The sequence below is a fragment of the Mobula birostris genome, chromosome 1, assembly GCF_030028105.1.
Source record: "Mobula birostris isolate sMobBir1 chromosome 1, sMobBir1.hap1, whole genome shotgun sequence".
NCBI classification, from domain to species: Eukaryota; Metazoa; Chordata; class Chondrichthyes; order Myliobatiformes; family Myliobatidae; genus Mobula; species Mobula birostris.
The window spans coordinates 185112612-185134364 of NC_092370.1; the positions used below are offsets into that span (position 1 = coordinate 185112612).

General features: G+C 45.1%; 1 protein-coding gene across 3 annotated transcripts in view; it reads right to left on the minus strand.

The window, feature by feature from the left end:
* Window positions 1-21753, minus strand: part of strn3 (striatin, calmodulin binding protein 3) — a 192420-nt gene that overhangs the window by 25864 nt on the left and 144803 nt on the right. The window lies entirely within an intron of this gene.

Below are 21753 nucleotides of genomic sequence, written 5' to 3' on the forward strand. Positions count from 1 at the left end.
GCTTCCTTACATAGTTCATCTTTTCCCACTTAATGACCTTCTTAGTTTCTTTTTGTAAGCTTTTAAAAACTTCCCAATCCTCCGTCTTCCCACTATTTTTTGCTTCCTTGTATGCGCTCTCCTTTGCTTTAACTTTGGCTTTGACTTCTCTTGCCAGCCACAGTTGCATCCTCTTTCCATCTGAAAATTTCTTCTTTTTTGGAATATATCTGTCTTGCACCTTCCTCGCTTCTCACATAAACTCCAGCCACTGCTGCTCTGCTGTCTTTCCCACCAGTGTCCCTTTCCAGTCAACTTTGGCCAGTTCCTCTCTCATGCCACTGTAATTTCCTTTACTCCACTGAAATACGGACACATCAGATTTCGGCTTCTCTTTCTCAAATTTCACAGTGAACTCAAACATGTTATCATCACTGCCTCCTCAGGGTTCCTTCACCTTAATCTCTCTAATCATCTCTGGTTCATTACACAATACCCAATCCAGTACAGCCGATCTCCTTGTGGGCTCAACAACAAGCTGTTCTAAAAAGCCATCTCGTAGACTTTCTAAAAACGCAAACAACAGGAATTCTGCAGATGCTGGAAATTCAAGCAACACACATAAAAGTTGCTGGTGAACGCAGCAGGCCAGGCAGCATCTCTAGGAAGAGGTGCAGTCGACGTTTCTTCCTAGAGATGCTGCCTGGCCTGCTACGTTCACCAGCAACTTTTATGTGTGTTGCTCGTAGACTTTCTACCAATTCTCTCTCTTGAGATCCAGTACCAACCTGATTTTCCCAATCCACTCGCATGTTAAAATCCCCTACAATTATCCTAACACTGGCCTTCTGACAAACCTTTTGTATTTCCTGTTGTAATTTGTAGTCCACATCACTGCAGCTGTTAGGAGGCCTGTATATAACTGCTATCAGGGTCCTTTTACCCCTGCGATTTCTTAGCTCAACCCATAAAGATTCTGTACCTTCCGATCCTATGTCACCTCCTTCTAATGATTCAGTATCATTTCTTACCAATAAAGCCACGCCACCCCCTCTGCCTAACTGCCCATCCTTCCGATACACCGTGTATCCTTGGACATTCAGCTCCCACAGACATGCATCCTTTAGCCATGTCTCAGGGATGCATGTGATAGCTTCCCTTAATACTTTAAGGTAATATTGGGTACTTTTCCTCATATGTAGGTCTCTACTTTGTGATGAGAGGTAGTACCCAGAAAAATAATTACAATGAAATAGAAAATGCATTGGAGTACAACATTATCAATTACAGCTGCATACAAATTTGCATCCGCTGTTGGTTTTCAATTGTTCACAAATCTCTAATATTTGGCTAATGGATAAGTACTAAATCTGGTAACAATATCCTTAAGCACTTTGCCAAATCAGCCAGTCAACAATGGCACCAGCAAATCAGTCTGAGGGTGACAGTGAAGTCAGCCACCCAGGGTCAACGAATGGAATTAAATGATGCAGAGGCAAGGTTTATATAATACAACACAAAGCACACATTAGATCTGCCTCTTCACAATTAGACAAGGGAAATGTGACAGAACAGAATAAATGGTTAAGATAGAACAAATCCTCTAGGCTAAACTAAGAGGGATAATATATGAATAATAAAAGAGAAAGCAGGTTTCCAGATGTACTATACGAAATAAACAATTACAAAGCAAACAAAATGTCAGATGGGAATAAAAACAAGAACTGTTTTTTTAAAAAGTAGAGCAAGCGGATCTCAAATTCGGGGGGGGGGGGGAGGATGGCAGTAAAATAAATTCATAAACATATGATCGTTCACTTCATATCATTTAATTAAGAAGGATATGTAGCTGAGAAATTCTAAGCCAAAACTACTATGTTAGCAAATAGGATGAATCACAGCTAACATTATACTCTAGTTCATGAGCATAACAGAGTTAGCTACTCAGCTATGAGACCTTGGTCTCCTCCCATTCAGGGCTAAGCCCTTGCCTTGATTCTATATTCCCTGTCAAGCCCCATACTTTATTGTACCTCCCTCCACACTGGCCCCTCTGATACTGCCATTGACATAAGCAGTGTCAGGCTTATATCAAGGACCAGATTCTAAACAGCCTTACTTGCCTCCAACTGGAGTTGTGTAACCTGCCACTTCCTCCTCCTACTTCTGGGCTTCATCTATGGGGTTTGAAGTTCAACATGCAGAACTGTTAGCTCTTCAATTCCAACTAACCCCACCAGAGCACGACAGAGTCAATGTTTGTGCAATGCATGCATACTATTTCAGCCTTAAATTACAGACTGTGCCAAATGCCACAGCAATCCTACTGGTGCAGATATATTTTTAGAAAAATGGAATCTAAATATGCAAAGATGACATATCTAGTTCATAATAAGCAGAACTGTTCTAAATTAATGCTTTCTGCCTAGTTCTTCCAACATTCATCCTGGAAGTGAAAAGCAATAATCTCACAGAGAAGTGCATCTTACAAGTAAAAATTACAGGAGCTGTTGAATGACCATCTGTAATTTCTTTAAGGAACACTGATAAAGTTGGTTGAAACTTGCAATAGTTATTTTACTTACACAAGAGAACTCTAATTTTCAGAGTACAATTGGCCTTCTGCTTGAAGCAGGCAGATGCTACCTCACCAGTGGTAGCACCACATTCAATGTTCTATTACTAAGTATTTTCAGCTAAGATGTTGTTGACCTATTTTGAAGATTTACATACCGATGCAGGTGTCCCCCGCTTTACGAAAGTTCGCTTTCGCCACTTCACTTTTATGAAAGACCTACATTAGTACCTGTTTTCGCTAACCAAAAGAAACCCAAAGAGGATTTTCACTTTTACGAAAAAAGGCGCCCACTTTAAACTTGTGTTTACCCCAAGACTACCATGACCGTAAAGCCTTGCGTGGGCAGGTGTGTGCACATGCGTGTACGTGCCGATTTTTTTCTACAAATCAGTTTTGGCTAAATCTTCCCAATTCTGGTAAGTGAAACTACACTGTACATACATTATTTCTACTTTATATAGGCTGTGTATTCATGATATGATTCCTGCTTTTACTATATGTTCGTGTTATTTTAGGTTTTATGTGCTATTTGGTATGATTTGGTAGGTTATTTTTTGGGTCTGGGAACGCTCAAAAATTTTTCTGATATAAATTAATGGTAACTGCTTCTTCACCTTACACCACTTCAGCTTATGAACAGTTTCCTAGAAACACTCTACTTTTGGATAGCGGGGGAAACCTGTATAAGACCAGTTAGCCTCAAGGAACAAAAGTATCCTAAGAAGGATAATTGCTCTGATAGCACTGTCCAGTTTTGGATATTTATAAACCTCCTGATATCCAATTTATTGGCTCACACTCTATGTTTGTCACCTGTCTGCAGTTAATTCATAATGACTTCACCCATACCCTCCTACCATGCATAATGTTACCCGATTGATTATAACGTGGTTATTCAATTCTTTATTGAAATTTTTCTAAATGACAAGAATTAATTCTAACGAACACTTAAAAATGCTAAAGAACAGTCGCCATTACAGTAAATATTCAGTCAACCAATGAGAGCACCTCACATATACTCTGAGCCACTGACATATTAGTTCACGCTCTGCCTCCCACACGTCTGTAAACATTTTTGCTCCCTCACCAATTCATTCCATTTTTTTTCCACCCATAATGTCTGGGAAATGGGCTGCAACTTCCAGTGATGAGGGTGTCTAGGAAAAGCATTACCATGGATGTGAAACTGCAAGTGATATGGTGTGAGGATGTTAATGGTGGCAAAGTTGAAGAGTTACTCCATTCTCATGGTGAGAGCTTTAATAACAAAGAGCTTTGAGAACTGGCAGAGCAACGTATTCTGGGCGAATTTGAGGACACGGATAGAGAAAAGGAAACGTCAGTAAGAAATCTCACCACTAATTCCTCAGTACTAGCATCACCACAATCACACAAATCATGGACTAGTTCATCAATAATGACCCTGACTGGGACCAAAGCAATAAGGCAAAGAGAGGTGTTCTCAACATGATTTCCTACTACCAAGAACTGCTTCATTAGAGGAAACTTAAGAAAAGGCAGTCAAATCTCGATGCCTACTTGAAAAAGAAGCCGAAGTTAGAGGAGGACCCACAGCCTGGTCTCTCCAACCCGTTTCCCTCTGCTGCTGCTGTGATGTGTTGCTGCTCCACTCATGTACAGGTTAGGCCTATTTGTGTGTTTGTTACTCCATGAATTACAGTGTTTACATAAAATAATACATCCTATATCTCAAATTCGATTTTTTAAAAGATCAGGCACACATGCCTGAGTTAGGTAATGTTACAATGGCCCCTCATAGCACTGATTCACATAGCGCTCCACCAAGGAACACATCCTCAGCGTTAAGCGGGGTCTGAGGATAGTTAGTTCAGCAACTTTTCAGTATGAGTCTCAGTCTTCGTTGTTTTCATTGCATGGACTCCACTTTGCCACTTTTTGGAACTGCATATCAAAGAGCAAAGCAGAGCGAATGAGGAGGAGGTGCAAAGAAGTGAGGGAGAATAGGTTTTACCAGGTAAGAGGAGGGCTAAGTTAGGAGTTAGGATATTATTAAAAGAGTGACACTTAGAACGCATAAGCAGATAACAGAAAAACTATTCACTGAAGATGATGTTAGGGAGACAAAATCAGGTAACTAGGAAAGCAAATGGGAAGGAAAGAATTAGAGAGAAGTAGAAGTCAGTAGAGGTTCAGTGGAGACACATGAAATTGCAGATGCTGGAATGTAGAGCAAAGAACAATCTGCTGGAGGAACTCAGTAGGCCAGGCATCATCTGTGGAGGGAAACAGACAGTCGATCATTTGGTTTGAGATCCTTCATCTGGATTAAATTGGCAATAACTTGAAACATAAAACAGCAGATCTTAGACATTTCAAAAAGAATTAAGATGCTGGAAATACTCAGCAGGATGGACAGCAACTATGGAGAAGGAAAAACAGAGTTCATGTCTCAGGTTGATTATTTTTGATCGAATATGACAGAGGCAATATTGCTAAAGAAAAGACATTAATGAATAAGTGGGTTACGGAGATATAATGAAAGAACAAGGAAAGACACCAGGATATAGGAAGGCAGTCCTGATAACAGAATGCTAAATAAATAAATGCTTCTTGAAGGAAACAACAGATATTAGAAGGATAATGGAAGAGAAAAAAAATTAGAAACAGAATCAGAATTAGGTTTAATTTCACTGGCATACATTGTGAAAATTGTTGTATGGCAGCAGTACGTTGCAATACAAAATAAAAACTGTAAATTGCAGTAAATATATATACTATATGTAATGTAACTCTTGGTTCAGCTAGCAGCTTAATCTAAGGGAGGACAGCGCTCGGCCCGGCCAAACTTAAGAAATCTTGTGTGGGTGGATGCTGCGCAATGTGTTCCCTTTTACAAATCAGTACCGTGAAATAACAAACAGTATACAATATGTGATTAAACAATTGAGCTTTATAATTCTTAATTTGACTATATGGTTAGTAAAGAAACAAAAAAAAAAGGGGCCCATTCTCATGAAAGTCTAATGCGCAACTTTGGAGCTCATGGTTCAGTCCACTGGTTTCCTGTTGACTTCCTCTGAGCGTAGCCGACCCTCGGACCCTCGGTCCAAGCTCACTCCGTCCGGTGGTCTACCAGCTATCTCTATTCAAGTCTTCTCTTCATCTCTCCCTGGCAAAAGACCGCCAAATCCCTGCTCTCAGGCCCACAAGAAAGAACATCATCCTGCTCATTGGCTAGCATACATTCCAAAGCCCCGTTATCTCTAGTCATAACCCAAACATTGCTGCTACAGAGAAACCATTACCTTAACAATGAAACATTACAGGGAGCCCATTACATTAGCAGTGAAACCTTAAAGCGCATTACACTCTTCCCCCCATCAAATTTGGTCAAGTCTTCATGACGTTGAGATTATTCGCCAACCCTCCCTGCAAAACACAAAGGCCAATCCAGATGTAAAAGGCAGTGACATAGCTCCCCAAAACGGTAGGGGTCACACTCTGTTCCCCCGGTGTTACGCAGGCCATCCTATCTGGTGGTCTTCTAACTCCCTGAGACCCCCTCACCTAACCCTTCAGGTTCAGACACTACTGGGGATACTTCCGGTCTACCTGGCGCGGCCTCCCCTGACCTATTACTCATGCCCACCTGCAACTCGCACCTCTCTGTCCTGTGGCCAAGCCCCGCTACAAACCAGGCTGTCCACAGATAGCACCCCGCCTGCCACTTCACCTGACTCAGTGGGAGAAGGGCTGGAAGTCTTTTCCTCAATTAATGGGGAGTTAGTAAAAAGCAGCATATATGACCAATCGGGAGGCAGAGCGAAGTTAAGATGGCGCTAAACAGCCACTCCTTTGCTTGCATCTTCGAAAACAGTTCTACTTCCATCTTTAATACAAGGGGTGATTGATAAGTCCGTGGCTGAGGGTAGGAGGAGTCAATTTTAGAAAGCCTAACACATTATTTTTCAATATGGTCCCCTCCTACATTTACACACTTAGTCCAGTGGTCGTGGAGCATACGGATCTTGGACCTCCAGAAAGTGCCCATAGCAGGGGTGATTGATATGTTTGTGGCCTAAGGTAGAAGGAGATGAGTTATACAGCTCTCTTTACATGCACATGCAGCTCAACTCTTTGAGTGATTATGCAGAAATTTTGAAGCTAATAACTCATCTCCTTCTACCTTAGGCCACAAACCTATCAATCACCCCTGCTGTGGACATTTTCTGGAGGTCCAAGATCAGTATGCTCCACGACCGCTGGACTAAGTGTGTAAATGTAGGAAGGGACTATGTCGAAAAATAAATGTGCTAGGTTTTCTAAAATTGACTCCTTCTACCTTAGGCCATGAACTTATCAATCACCCCTCGTATCTTTATTTTTCCCTTTCAGGGTTCTTTTGAAGACCCTGACCTGGAGATACACGCTGATTTTGGTTTTTTGCGGGAATGGGACCCATTCTCGGGGTTTCAGGACTGGCCGTTGTTCGGCACACCAAGGATTTGGCCTGAGAGTTCAGCTGGAACTCGGAAGCCTAAGATCTCGGGGTTCTGGAGATGGGTGGATTGAGGGTCGGTGTCACAGCAGGAGACCCGTGAGTCATCAGCGGAGTCGGGATATCTGCGGTGGGCCCGAAGACCCAGAATCTTTGCGGTTTTCAGGCACAGAGCTCAAAAAAAGTGACGTAGCGGACTTTTAACATGGTAAACCAGCGAGTTGTTTGTTATGTCTCCCCACTCGCTGGGGGAGAAAAAATGGAGACACCTCCCTTATGAGAGAAAGAGAGAGAATCTGCGGTTGTCGAATGCTGGGTGTAACGCGAAGTCTTTGGGGTCACTGCAAGTCTGTGTCTTTGCTATTGCTTTGCTCAAGCTGAAGACTCGGTGGTGATATCGATGCTTGCTTTTTTTTGTTGGTGGTGGGAGGGAGATTGTTGCTTGCTGCCACTTACACGCAGGAGGGAGGGGAACTGGGGTGACTTTGGGGTTCTTATGTTTATTTTTCGTTCATTCTTTCATTCTGTTTTTGTAGATGTTTGCAAAGAAATAGCATTTCAGGATGTATATTGTATACATTTTTTTGACATTAAATTGAACCTTTGAACATCCAGGTCCTCGCCCTCGGAATCAGTATCCCTCTCAGGGGTGGGGGCCGGCCTAACTTTCCAGCTTCAACATCTTCTCTATCAACCTCCTCTTCCAATCCACAGGAAACGGGGAGTTGCCTAACCTCTGGCAACTCCAACCATGGCCATTCTCTCAGTAATGGAGACACCACCGCGTTTCGTCTTCTCAGCCTGAGCCATGTCTCCCTTTTCGACCGCTGACCAAATGATACTGCTGTCCGGGTCGTCTCGCTGAGCAGCTGCCACTTCCCCAGAACTCAATTCCAGCAGCTGATTTGTCTTCAGAGCAGTCAGGTTACAGTGAACTTGGGGAATAGTATCATCAGAAGCCCCCAATTGATCCACTGCTCGATCCTGCCCCTCCTGTCTCTCTGCCTTCATGGTGAAGGCAAACTGACACATGGCATTCATCCCCAGGGCAGGAATGCTCTCCCACTTCTCGTCCCTGACCTGTCCCCTCATGGGCCCGTCGGGACAAAGCATCAGCATCAATGGTCCTGCTTCCCAGCCGGTACTTCAGGTTGAAATCATAGTCAGACAACACTGCCAACCACCAATGGCTTGTGGCATCCAGTTTCACCAAGGTCAGGATATGAGTTAGGAGGTTGTTGTCCATCCTCACCTCAAACTTGGCCCCATAGAGGTAGGCACTCAGCTTATCCACCACTGCCCATTTCAGCACCAGAAATTCCAACTTGTGCGTGGGATAGCTTTTCTCGGAGGGCGACAGACTCCGGCTGACAAACTCAACAGGTCTCAACCTGATGCCTTAGTTCTGATACAGGACGCCCCTTAAGCCTTCTCGGCTGGCATCCGTGTTCAGTACATACAGCAATCGGGAGTCTGCAAAAGCCAGCACCGGCGCCTTGGTCAGCAGTTCCTTCAGCAACTGAAAGGCCTCCTCACAATTTGTATCCCGCCTCGGTCCAAAGGGATCTAATGGGCTAAGATACTCTCCACCCTCCTGTCCTTTTTTCCCCCTCCCTTTCTTCCTCAAGGGAGGGTAACCGCACAGAAGCTGATTCAATGGGTAACTCACTTTCGCGTAGCCTTTCACAAACTTTCGATAGTAACCACAGAAACTGAGGAATGAGCGCAGTGCGCTCAAAGTCTGAGGTCTTGGCCAAGTGGTCACCGCCTCTATCTCAGCTGGATCTGCAACTACTTCATCCCATGAGATTATGTGCCCAACATAGCTAACAGACATTTGGCAGAACTGGCATTTGTCCAGGGAAAGTTTTAACCCTTCAGTTTTCAGGCAGCCCAGCACCTTCAGCAGCCTCGCTTCATGTTCTACCAAGATGGATACAAACACTATGAGGTCATCCCGATACACCAATACCTCAAGCAAATTCATATTCCCCCACCATCTTCTCCATGACCCACTGGAAGGTAGCAGGGGCTCCAGATATGCCCTGGGGCATCCTTTCAAACTGGAAAAATCTCAGGGAACAGATAAATGCCATCTTCCCTTTGTCAGCCTCCCTCATGGGTATCTGGTAACATCCACTCCTGAAGTCCAGCACTCTGAACCACTTTGCACCACTAAGGCAGGCCAGCACATCTTCAATCCTCGGGACCGTATACTGGTCAGGAACGGTGCACCCGTTCAGAGTCCTATAGTCCACACACATCCATACCTTCCCATTCTTCTCTTGGGCTACTACTATTAGGGACACATAGGGGCTTCGGGACTCAGTGATGACCCCAGCTTCCTTCAACTTACACAAATGCTGCCGGACATCCTCCATGTCTGCAGGGGCCAGCCTCCATGATCGTTCTCTAAACGGGGTGTCCTTGGTCACCCGGATAGTGTGACAAGTGCTCTTGGAACAACCCATATCAAACCCATCAGTGGAAAAGACACCTTCCAGCATCAACATCTTCTCTACCAACCTCCTCTTCCAACTGGGGAGTCCCTGAAGTTGAATAACCCAGTGGTCAACTTTCCACCCCTTTTCCAATAGTTTCTCCCCAGCTTGTCTCACGGGAACACTAGACATTACCGTCACCGGGAACAGATGCGCTAGGGGCATCCTCCGCTTGAAGGTGATCTCCCTCTTCATAGCGTTCCTAACAATTACTGCCATCCTGCCCGCCTGCACAACTGAGGGCCTCTGCAATTCAGGCCTCACCAGTACCTCAACAGGAAATCCCGACTCCCTCTCATGGTCTTCCAGAGCGTCCACTAACAGAGTTTCGCTCTCAGGCACTCCAGGAAATTTGGGGGTCCCCATCACTCTTGCTACTTCCCCGGGCCGTACCACCACTGGCTTCGACTGGGTGAACCACACAGTCCCTCATCTAAATTCAGTATCCGGCCCAATGCTGCCACGCACTTCCTCAAAAGCAGCTCGAAACAGCGGGTGCACGGACAATGTTCCCAGAAAGCTCTCACCAGCCTTCTCCTTGCAGGCCCCCATGAGCCTCCTCACAAGAGGGGTATTGGTCCCCACCAGAATTGAAACGCCGCTCTTCTCAACAGGGTCCGGACAAACCAGCAGCAATGTATCAAGGATCTCAGACACTCCTACATTGGCCTCTGAGAACACCAACTTCACTGACAAATAACCGTTGTATGGATAATCACTAGCACCAAGTCCCCAGATCTCCAGCGCCCTGAATGGGGTCAATATTAATGCTTCAGGTATCGGGTGTAAAATGAACAGTACAATATTGTGACCTATGACCTGCTGTCGAGTATGGCTTTAGCATGAATACCCTCTAGCCACAGCGACACACTGGAACATGGTCCCACTAAGCCTTCAGGAATGAGGTATTTCGCTTTCAGGGGTTCCCTGGTACATTGCTGATAATGTGTTCCCCCAGAGACACCAGGCTGTTTCCTCACTGGATCTCCTCCAAGTTTCCCCAATGTCTCTCTCTGCTTAGGTGCCCGGGGTCTCATTCTCCTCCTCACAGGACACCTGCTGCCAGCAGCCTCCCCCACATAAGCTCCATCATATTTTGGGTGGTGGGGGGTCACACCCACTGATAACAGCCAAAACATATCCATACTCAATTCTGCCACAATCTCCTCTACTGCTCCCCGGGGTAGGCTATCCGTGGTCACCACCGCAGGGGACCACTACCGAAGACTGTACCCTGTTGACGGAGGCCTCCCACGCCTCCAATATGTTCACCTCTTCCTGTACCTCTCTGATCAGCTCAACAAAAAATGGAGGGGGAGCATCTTATGAGATTGTCAGAGACCCCAAGCAATCAGTTCCTGGGACTGGGTGCCCCTGGCTATCTGATCCATTCTTAACTGATCCACCTCAGCTGCTTGAATGATCCCTCTGCGCTGCAAGCAATTCAGTTGTCTCTCTTGCCAAAAAAGATAAGCAAAAAGCTTCTCCCCTTTCTCCTGACGCATGTTCTGAAACCCCTCCATGAGCTCCATTGGGCTTCCTGTCCGGCCAAAAGCTTGTCCAGTACTTGCATGTAATTGACAGCAGTCGCTACGGGATACCGCAACGTGACGGCTCTCACAGCGTCAGCAGCCCACCTACGCAAACTCTCAACCAATCTCTGTTGCTTTATATCATCACAGCAATCTTCCCCTTTAGGGGTGGGCATTATATCAGAGAATAGGCGGAGCCTACCATAGCAGGGACTTTGAACCTGAGCATTTTTCCATTTATTTGCCAGAGAGGTAAGGGCAGATATTAACTCAGAATTCTCACTCTTCACTGGGGGACGGGGACTAATTAAGACATTCCAAATCTGACCACTCCTTCCCCTCACTCCTCAGAAATGATAGAACCCCGTCTTTGAAATCTCCGCCCCCAGCTACCACTACGTTAGCACTGGTCTGCATTAAAATGAGAGCTGCGCCTGCCATTTTATCAAACCTCCGCCCCGCAATCACAACTTTAACAGTACTTAACGGGTGAATTAACAATTCATCCGGAGTACGAATATCTACTCCACTGGTACAATACTCAGGGTAATCACACAGCATCCAACGAAATCAATCCTGAACGATACCCCCACAATTGTAACTCTCGCTTCGGCTAGCGGCTTAATCTAGGGGAAGACAGCCCTCGACCCGGCCAAACTTAAGAAATTTTGTTTGGGTGGATGCTGTGCGATGTGTCCCCTGTTATAAATCAGTACCATGAAATAACAAACAGTACACAATATGCGATTAAACGACTGAGCTTTATAACTCTTAATTTGACTGTATGGTTAGTAAGGAAACAAAAAAAGGGCCCATTCTCATGAAACAGTCTAATGCGCAACGTTGGAGCTCACAGTCTGTTCATTTGCTTCCCATCGACCTCGAGTGTAGCCGACCCTCGGAACCTCACTCCATCCGGCAGTCTACCAACTCCCTCCATTCATATCTTCTCTCCTCATCTCTCCCTGGCAAAAGACTGCCAATTCCCTGCTCCCAGACCCACCAGAAAGAACAACATCCCGCTAATTGGCTAGCATACATTCCAAAGCCCCCCTTACCTCTAGTCATAACCCAAACATTGTTGCTACAGAGAAACTATTACCTTTGCAGTGAAACATAACAGGGGCCATTACATTAGCAGTGAAACCTTGCTCTATATATATATATATACACACACACACACACACACACACATACAGATATATATTTTTTTTCTCCATTAATTAAGTAGTGCAAAAAGAGAAAAAAAAAGCAATTAAGTGTTCATGGGTTCAACGTTCATTCAGAAATCTGATGGGAGAGGGAAAGAAGCCACTCCTGAACCACTGAGTGTGTGTCTTCAGGCTCCTGTACCTCCTCCCTGATGGTAGCAATGAGAAGAGGGTATGTTCTGGGTGACGTGAATCCCTAACCTTTTTGAGACACTGCTCCTTGAAGATGTCCTGGATGCTGGGGAAGTTGGTGCCCATGATGCAGCTGCCGGAGCTTACAACACTCTGCAGCTTACTTCAATCCTCTGCAGTTTCTCCCCCCCCCCCCCCCCAATAACAAACTGTGGTGCAGCCAGTTAGAATGCTCTCCACGGTACATCTGTAGAAATTTGTGAGTGTCTTTGGTGACATGCCAAATCTACTCAAACTTCTGATGAAATGTAGCCACTGTTGTGCCTTCATTGTGACTGCATCAATGTGTATCTTAATAAAACTTAAGCAACAGAAACAGCATTTGCTTATTGAGCCCCTCAAGCCTGCTCCACCATTCATTATCTGCTCCAACTATACTTGCTCTTAAATAAGTAGAAAACAAATCTGACATCCACTACAAAAGAGCACCAGCAAAAGGGAACAGTAAATAATTTCATAGCTTACAAGCAACACCAAAAAATGACCAAAGGACTATTTGAGACCAGTACATAGCAACTTCAATGGATGTGCGACATTTTAGTTGATATTTCCCTTCTGTGCCACCAGGTGGTGCTTTAATCAAACTTTTAAAAATAAGACGGACAAACATTCAAAGTAAATTAATTATCATAGTCATACTTTATTGATCCCGGGGGAAATTGGTTCAGTATATATATATTTCACCATATACAACCCAGAAATTAAATTTCTTGCAGGTATTCACAGTAAATACAAAGAAGCATTGTCAAAAATAAACAGCACACGATTGACAAACAAATGTGCAAAAGACAACAAACTGCAAATGCAAAAGACACCAAAATGATAATAACAAATAAATAAGCAGTAAATATCAAGAACATGAGATGAAGAGTCCGTGAAAGTGAGGCCATAGGCTGTGGGAACAGTTCAGTGTTGGGCAAGTGAAGTTATCTTCGTTGGTTCAGGAGCCTGATGGTTTAGGTGTAATAACTGTTCCAGAACGTGGTGGTACGAGTTCGGAGATCATAATAGCAGCAGTGAGAAGAGAGCTTGACCAGGACGGTGGGGGTCCTCTGTGATGGATGTCGCTTTCCTGCAACACTGCTCGTCTTAGGTGTGCTCAATGTTGGCGAAGGCTTTACTCATGATGGACTAGACTGTATCCATGACTTTTTGTGGACTTTTCCATTCAAAAACATTCACGTTGCCATACCAGGCCAAGATGCAACCAGTCAATATATTCTCTATTACACATCTATACAAATTTGTCTAAGTTTTAAAGGACATGCTGGGTCTACACATCTCCTAAGAAAGTAGAGGTGATGCCATGCTTTCTTTTAATGGCACTTGTGTGTTGGGACCAGAACAGATCCTCTGAAACGATAATACCGAGGAATTTTAAAGATGCTGAGCCAATCCACCTCTGATCCCTGATGAGGAATGGCTCATGGACCTCTGGTTACCTCCTCCTGCAGCCAATAATCATCTTCCTGGTCTTTCTGACATTGAGTGAAAGGTTGTGGGTACCACTCAGTCAGATTTTCAATCTCCCTCCTTTGTGCTGATTGTCACCAGCTTTGACTTGGCCAATAACAGTGGTGTTGTCAGAAAACTTGAATGTGGAATCGGAGCAGAGCTTAGCATCAAAATCATAGGTATAAAGTGAGTAGAGCAGGGGGCTAAACACACAGCCTTATGGTGCACCTGATTGTGGAGGAGATGTTGTTGCCAATCTGAATTGACTGAGGTCTGTAAGTAAGGAAATCGAGGATCCAAATGCATGAGGTATTGAGGTCTAGGCTTTGGAGCCAATTGATTAGGTTTGGGGGATGATAGTATTCAAAATGGTAAAGAAACAGATTAACCCTGAAAAGGGATTATAATGGCACCAAATGAATTGATGAAATAGCAACTAAATTCTAGGAGAGCACAGCAAGACTACTAGATTATAAGAGTTTCAGGATTTAGAAGCATAGAAAACCTGCAGCACAATACAGGACCTTCGGCCCACAATGTTGTGTCGAACATATACGTAGTTTAATTACCTAGGGTTACCCGTAGCCCTCTATTTTTCTAAGCTCCATGTACCTATCCAAGAGTCTCTTAAAAGACCCTATTGTATCCACGTCCACCACTGTCACCGGCAGCCCATTCCACACATTCACCACTCTCTGCGTAAAAAACTTACCCCTGACATCTCCTCTGTACTTGCTTCTAAGCACCTTAAAACTGTGCCCTCTCGTGTTAGCCATTCTAGCTTTGGGAAAAAGCCTCTGACTATCCACATGATCAATGCCTCTCACCATCTTACACATTTGTGAAAGGGTAAAACTGGCAAATAAGAAAGAAAACTGGAACAGTCACACAACAATTGGGGAAAAGTACAAGTGCTAAGTAGGATGAGCTAACATTAGTTATACATTACATTTTCACCATCAAAGATGACAATTTGCTTCATTTAACACACATAAAAGTTGCTGGTGAACGCAGCAGGCCAAGCAGCATCTCTAGGAAGAGGTGCAGTCGACGTTTCAGGCCAAGACCCTTCGTCAGGACTAACTGAAGGAAGAGTGAGTAAGGGATTTGAAAGTTGGAGGGGGAGGGGGAGGGGGAGATCCAAAATGATAGGAGAAGACAGGAGGGAGAGGGATGGAGTCAACAGCTGGACAGGTGATAGGCAAAAGGGATACGAGACGATCATGGGACAGGAGGTCCGGGAAGAAAGACGGGGGGGGGGGGGCGGGGGGAACCCAGAGGATGGGCAAGGGGTATATTCAGAGGGACAGAGGGAGAAAAAGGAGAGTGAGAGAAAGAATGTGTGTATAAAAATAAGTAACAGATGGGGTACCAGGGGCAGGTGGGGCATTAGCGGAAGTTAGAGAAGTTGATGTTCATGCCATCAGGTTGGAGGCTACCCAGACAGAATATAAGGTGTTGTTCCTCCAACCTGAGTGTGGCTTCATCTTTACAGTAGAGGAGGCCGTGGATAGACATGTCAGAATGGGAATGGGATGTGGAATTAAAATGTGTGGCCACTGGGAGATCCTGCTTTCTCTGGCGGACAGAGCGTAGGTGTTCAGCAAAGCGGTCTCCCAGTCTGCGTCGGGTCTCGCCAATATATAAGAGGCCACATCGGGAGCACTGGACACAGTATATCACCCCAGCTCACAGGTGAAGTGTTGCCTCACCTGGAAGGACTGTTTGGGGCCCTGAATGGTGGTAAGGGAGGAAGTGTAAGGGCATGTGTAGCACTTGTTCCAGTATCTTATTCTGGTATCTGTCCCCCACTTTTCCTTTGCTACATCGACGACTGCATTGGCACTGCTTCCTGCACGCATGCAGAGCTCGTTGACTTTATTAACTTTGCCTCCAACTTTCACCCTGCCCTCAAGTTTACCTGGTCCATTTCCGACACCTCCCTCCCCTTTCTAGATCTTTCTGTCTCTGTCTCTGGAGACAGCTTATCCACTGATGTCTACTATAAGCCTACTGACTCTCACAGCTATCTGGACTATTCCTCTTCTCACCCTGTCTCTTGCAAAAACGCCATCCCCTTCTTGCAATTCCTCTGTCTCCGCCGCATCTGCTCTCAGGATGAGGCTTTTCATTCTAGGACGAGGGAGATGTCTTCCTTTTTTAAAGAAAGGGGCTTCCCTTCCTCCACTATCAACTCTGCTCTTAAACACATCTCCCCCATTTCACGTACATCTGCTCTCACTCCATCCTCCCGCCACCCCACTAGGAATAAGGTTCCCCTGGTCCTCACCTACCACCCCACCAGCCTCCGGGTCCAACATATTATTCTCCGTAACTTCCGCCACCTCCAACGGGATCCCACCACTAAGCACATCTTTCCCTCCCACCCCCCCCCCACATTCCACAGGGATTGGTCCCTACGTGACTCCCTCGTCCATTCGTCCCCCCCATCCCTCCCCACTGATCACCCTCCTGGCACTTATCCGTGTAAGTGGAACAAGTGAACAAGTGCTACACATGTCCTTACACTTCCTCCCTTACCACCATTCAGGGCCCCAAACAGTCCTTCCAGGTGAGGCAACACTTCACCTGTGAGTCGACCGGGGTGATATACTGCGTCCAGTGCTCCCAATGTGGCCTTTTATATATTGGCGAGACCCGACGCAGACTGGGAGACCGCTTTGTTGAACACGTGCGCTCTGTCCGCTGGGGAAGGCAGGATCTCCCAGTGGCCACACATTTTAATTCCACATCCCATTCCCATTCTGACATGTCTATCCACGGCCTCCTCTACCGTAAAGATGAAGCCACACTCAGGTTGGAGGAACAACACCTTATATTCCGTCCGGGTAGCCTCCAACCTGATGGCATGAACATCAACTTCTCTAACTTCCGCTAATGCCCCACCTCCCCTTCGTACCCCATCTGTTACTTATTTTTATACACACATTCTTTCTCTCACTCTCCTTTTCCTCCCCCTTTCCCTCTGAATATACCCCTTGCCCATCCTCTGGGTCCACCCCCCACCCCCGTCTTTCTTCCCGGACCTCCTGTCCCATGATCCTCTCGTATCCCTTTTGCCTATCACCTGCCCAGCTCTTGGCTCCATCCCTCTCCCTCCTGTCTTCTCCTATCATTTTGGATCTCCCCCTCCAACTTTCAAATCCCTTACTCACTCTTCCTTCAGTTAGTCCTGACAAAGGGTCTCGGCCTGAAACGTCGACTGCACCTCTTCCTAGAGATGCTGCCTGGCCTGCTGCGTTCACCAGCAACTTTTGTGTGTGTTGCTTGAATTTCCAGCATCTGCAGAATTCCTGTAATTTTCTTCATTTTACGTTTTTATCAAGAAACAGCAAACTATACAGAATACCGAAAAGGTGACAGAGCAAAGCAACATCCCATATGTATTGCTAGTGCTTCAAAACTAGCCACACTCCCAGAGAAATGGCAAAATACGGCACATCTTAAGTCCTAAATTAAACAAAAAGTGCTGGAAATAATTAACAATCAAGTATCATCAGTGAGGATAGAAAGAGATTGAAGGCTTCAGGTCACTGTACTTTCATCAGAACCGGAATAAAATGGAATGAGAGAAGTTCTAAATTGCAGAGAAAGTCAGGAGTAGAAGGAAAGATTTATAGCAAGGTGAAGATCTGGAGATGCAGAGAACTATAAGAGATGTAACACTTAACATTATATTTTATCCTGTCCCATCTCCAGAAAAACTAATGGCCCTTCCAGGTGAACAGTAATTCATTTTGCACTTTTTCCCCAATACCTTGCATTGGGACTTCATGATATGGTTTCCTCTAGTATGAAGAAATCAAATGCAGATTGAGTAACATCTCAACAATGCAACTCGATTTAAGTCTGCAAAAGTTACCATGAGCTTCCAGCCGTCTGCCACTTTAATTCTCCATCACACTCTGACCTTGTCCTTCCACACTGTTTAATGAAGTCCAACATAAACTTATAAAACAGTACCACATCTTCCATCTAGGTACAGTGCAGCTTACAGGACTCAATAGTGAATTATATAATTTCAATAAAGAGTCTGCTCGTGACAGGATTAGCTACTTCTGATGCAAGGCCATCTACCAAAATATTTCTTAGGCTTTTCTCTCTTCACAGCCGCCAGCTGGCATCCTCTATTTCTTCATTCACTTTTGCCCTCATTCATTTCCCTCCATTTGTACACTTCCAGATCGACCAAGCATGATTAGCACATTAATTTTTTTCTCTCAGACAGTACTGAAAACAGTAACATCGTTTGGACAACGTTGGTCTCTTCAGTGGAAAAGGTGACCAGAGCACTACTTTTGCAATACATAAAAGGGAGAAGAGGGAAGATGCATCTGCTTGCATTTTCACACGAAAGGATGTAGAAATCATGGAATACAATCCCTGGGATGTGGGATGTGGAATCTGTAATAGTGGGAGCTGAGAACAAGGGTAATCCTACCCATATATGGAAAGTAGTAATAATTGAAGTGCAGGAAATGGTTGAGACCTATCAGTTATGACGTAGGGGGAACACAGCTGAAGAAAAAGGAAAATGTATCATAAGCACACCAGGAAGGTGGCCTTACCAGAACAGATGCCACTAATATGGAGAAACTAAGAGAATGGCATGGCAAACTTGGGGAAGTGGGGCAGGAGGAAATGAAGACAACGCTCTCAAATGCATCTGTTTCCTTTCCCACATTTGTGTGCTCAACCTTTTCCTCCCAAGCAAAACAACAGATTTGATTGGTTATAACATGTGTTTCATTCTGTTTCCATCTAGCAAGAGAAAACACAAAAACAACAATACTCAAATATCAAAGTTCGAAGTAAACTTGTTATCAAAGTACATATGCACAATCCCTGGAATGTGGAGTCTGTTATAGTGGGACCTCAAGATTCATCTTCTTGCAGATATTTACAGGAAACATAAACACAAAAGAATTTACAAAAGGCTATACATAAACAGATATTGAACAACCAATATACAAAAGACAAACTGAGCAAATGAAAAAAAAACAGAGAACATTACTACAAGAGCCTTTGAAAGTCGGTAGAATCAGTTCAAGAGTTGTGCAGTGAAATTATCCATGCTAGTTTAGGATCCTAGTGGTTGTAGGGTGTTTCAGAATACAAATGTGTTTCAAAAATTTACCTCAGCATTCAGTATGACAGCAAATGTGCTTCAAGTCTATCCTGTTCTTTAACTGCAAGGTACAGTGCAATATATAAAAGCTAACAGCAGTTACAATAAGAAATATAAAATAATGCAAAAAGAGAGCTAAGTAGTGAGACCATCTTCATGGATTCATGGACTGCTCAGAAATCTGATGACAGAGGGGAAGAAGCTGCTCTTGAAACACTGAGTGCGCTTCTTTAAGCTCCGGTACCCACTTCCTAATGGTAGTTGAGAGAAGAGGGCATGTCCTGGATGGTGATGGCCTTCAATGATGGGTGTCGCCTTCTTAAGGCACCACCTTTTGAAGATGCCCTCAATGCTGGGGAGGCTCGTGTCCATGATGGAGCTGGCTGAGTTTGCAAACCTCTGCAGCTTTTTCTGATCCTGTGCAGGATCACACCAGAGAGTGATGCAACTAGTTAGAATACTCTGTAGAAATCTGTTAGTCTTTGGCGAAATACCAGGCATGCCTTCTTCATAACCGCATCAATATGTTGGGCCCAGGATAGACCTGCCGAGATGTTGACGCCCAGGAACTTGCTCACCCTTTCCATTGTTAACCCCTCAATGAGAACTGGTGTGTGTTCTCCCAACTTCTCCATCCAGAAGTTCACAATAATTTCCTTGTTCTTACTAACATTGAGTGCAAGGTTGTTGTGACACCACTCAATCAGCAGATCCACCTCACTCTCATGCACGTCCTTGTCAACATCTGAGATTCTGCCAAAAACAGAGGTGTCATTGGCGAATTTACAGATGGCAATTGAGTTGTGTATAGCCATACAGTCATGTGTTTAGACAGAGTACAGCAGTGGGCTAAGTCTAGATCCTTGAGGTACACCCTGTGCTGAATGTCAAGGAGGAGATGTTATTTCTGATCCTCACTGACTGCCTGACCTATCTTTTTTTTCCCCAAAGGAAAGATGTTTCTTTGGGAGCCCCAATTAAACCTGTCTTCACCTTTCTTATCCTGGTAGAGGAGGCACACTCTGTGTTTAAACCCTCAGGTCAACCGTTTCTCCTTCGTTTATCTGACTTGCTATTTCTTCAAAGAATTCGAACAGATTTATCACGCAAGATTTTCCCTTGAGAAACAATGCTGACTGTGGCTTATTTTATCATGTGCCTCTGAGTACCTCAAAACCAAGTCCTCAGTAATCTTCCAAAACACTGAGGTCAGACTAACAGGCCTATGGTTTCCTTTCTTCTGTCTCTCTCCCTTCCTGAAGAATGAAGTGACATTAGTGATTTTCTAGTCTCCTGGAACCATTCCGAAATCTAGTTGCCTTCTGTTGGTTTTTAAAAGTTTCCTAATTCTCTAACACCCCACTAAATTTTGTTCTATTATACGCCCTCTCTTTGGCTTTTATGTAGGCTTTCACTTCTTTTGACTCGAGAGGCTTCGACGAGAAGAGGCAGAGGACGAACTTGTTCCCAGTTAGGCTTTACAATGCCTCCTGAGATGCTGATGTGCCTCTCATGTGGGATGTGGCAGTCTTGGGGGAACTCTCCCTCTCCTGCAGAGTCACATCTGCCAGAAGTGCATGTGGCTGGGCGATCTGGAAGACCATGTAAGGAATCTGGAGCAGCAGCTGGATGACTTTCAACTCGTAAGGGAGAATGAGGCAGTCATAGATGAGAGCTACAGGGAGGTAGTCACACCTAGGCTGCCAGAAGCAGGTCGTTGGGTGACAGTCAGAGGGGGGAAAAGCGAAGGTGAGTAGACAGGTAGTGCAGTGCACCACTGTAGCCATTCTCCTGAATAATAAGTTTACCATCCTGGATACTGTTGGCGGGGACGACCGACCAGGTGTGAGCCACAGTGGCAGGGCCTCCGGTACTGAGTCTGACCCTGTGGTGCGGAAGGAAGGGACGGAGAAGAGGAGAGCTGTTGTCATTGGAGACTCTACAGTCAGGGGAGCAGACAGAAAAGTTTGTGGACGTGAGAAGGACACCCGCATGGCTTGTTGCCTCCCCGGTGCCAGGGTCCGGGATTTCTCTGACCGTGTGCACGACATCCTGGTATGAGAGGAAAAGCAACCAGAAGTCGTGATACGTGTTGGCACCAACGACATAGGCAGGAAGAGGGATGAGGTACTGAAGTGTGAGTTTCGGGAACTAGGCAGAAGGCTGAAGAACAGGACCTCAAGGGTGGTGTTCTCAGGATTGCTGCCAGTGCTACGTGATAGTGATGGTAAGAATTGGAGGAGATGGCAGTTGAACGTGTGGCTGAGGAGTTGGTGCAGGGGGCAGGGTTTTAGATTTTTGGATCATTGGGATCTCTTCTGGGGAAGGTGGGACCTGTACAGATTGAATGGGTTGCACCTGAACTCGAGGGAGAGCAATATCCTTGCAGGTAGGTTTGCTAGCGTGGTTCGGGAGGGTTTAAACTAATTTGCAAGGCGGATGGGATCTGGAGCAATAGAGCAGTGAAAGAAGTGCATGGAGTAAAGCCAGATCTAACATATAGAGAGGCGTTGAGGAAAGAGAAGCAGAATAAAGGGGTGTAAAGGTAGGAAGGTAGAAGGGCTGAAGTGTATGTACCTCAATGTAAAAAGCATCAGGAACAAAGGTGATGAACTGACAGCTTGGATACAGACATGGAATTATGATGTAGTGGCCATTACAGAGACTTGGCTGGCA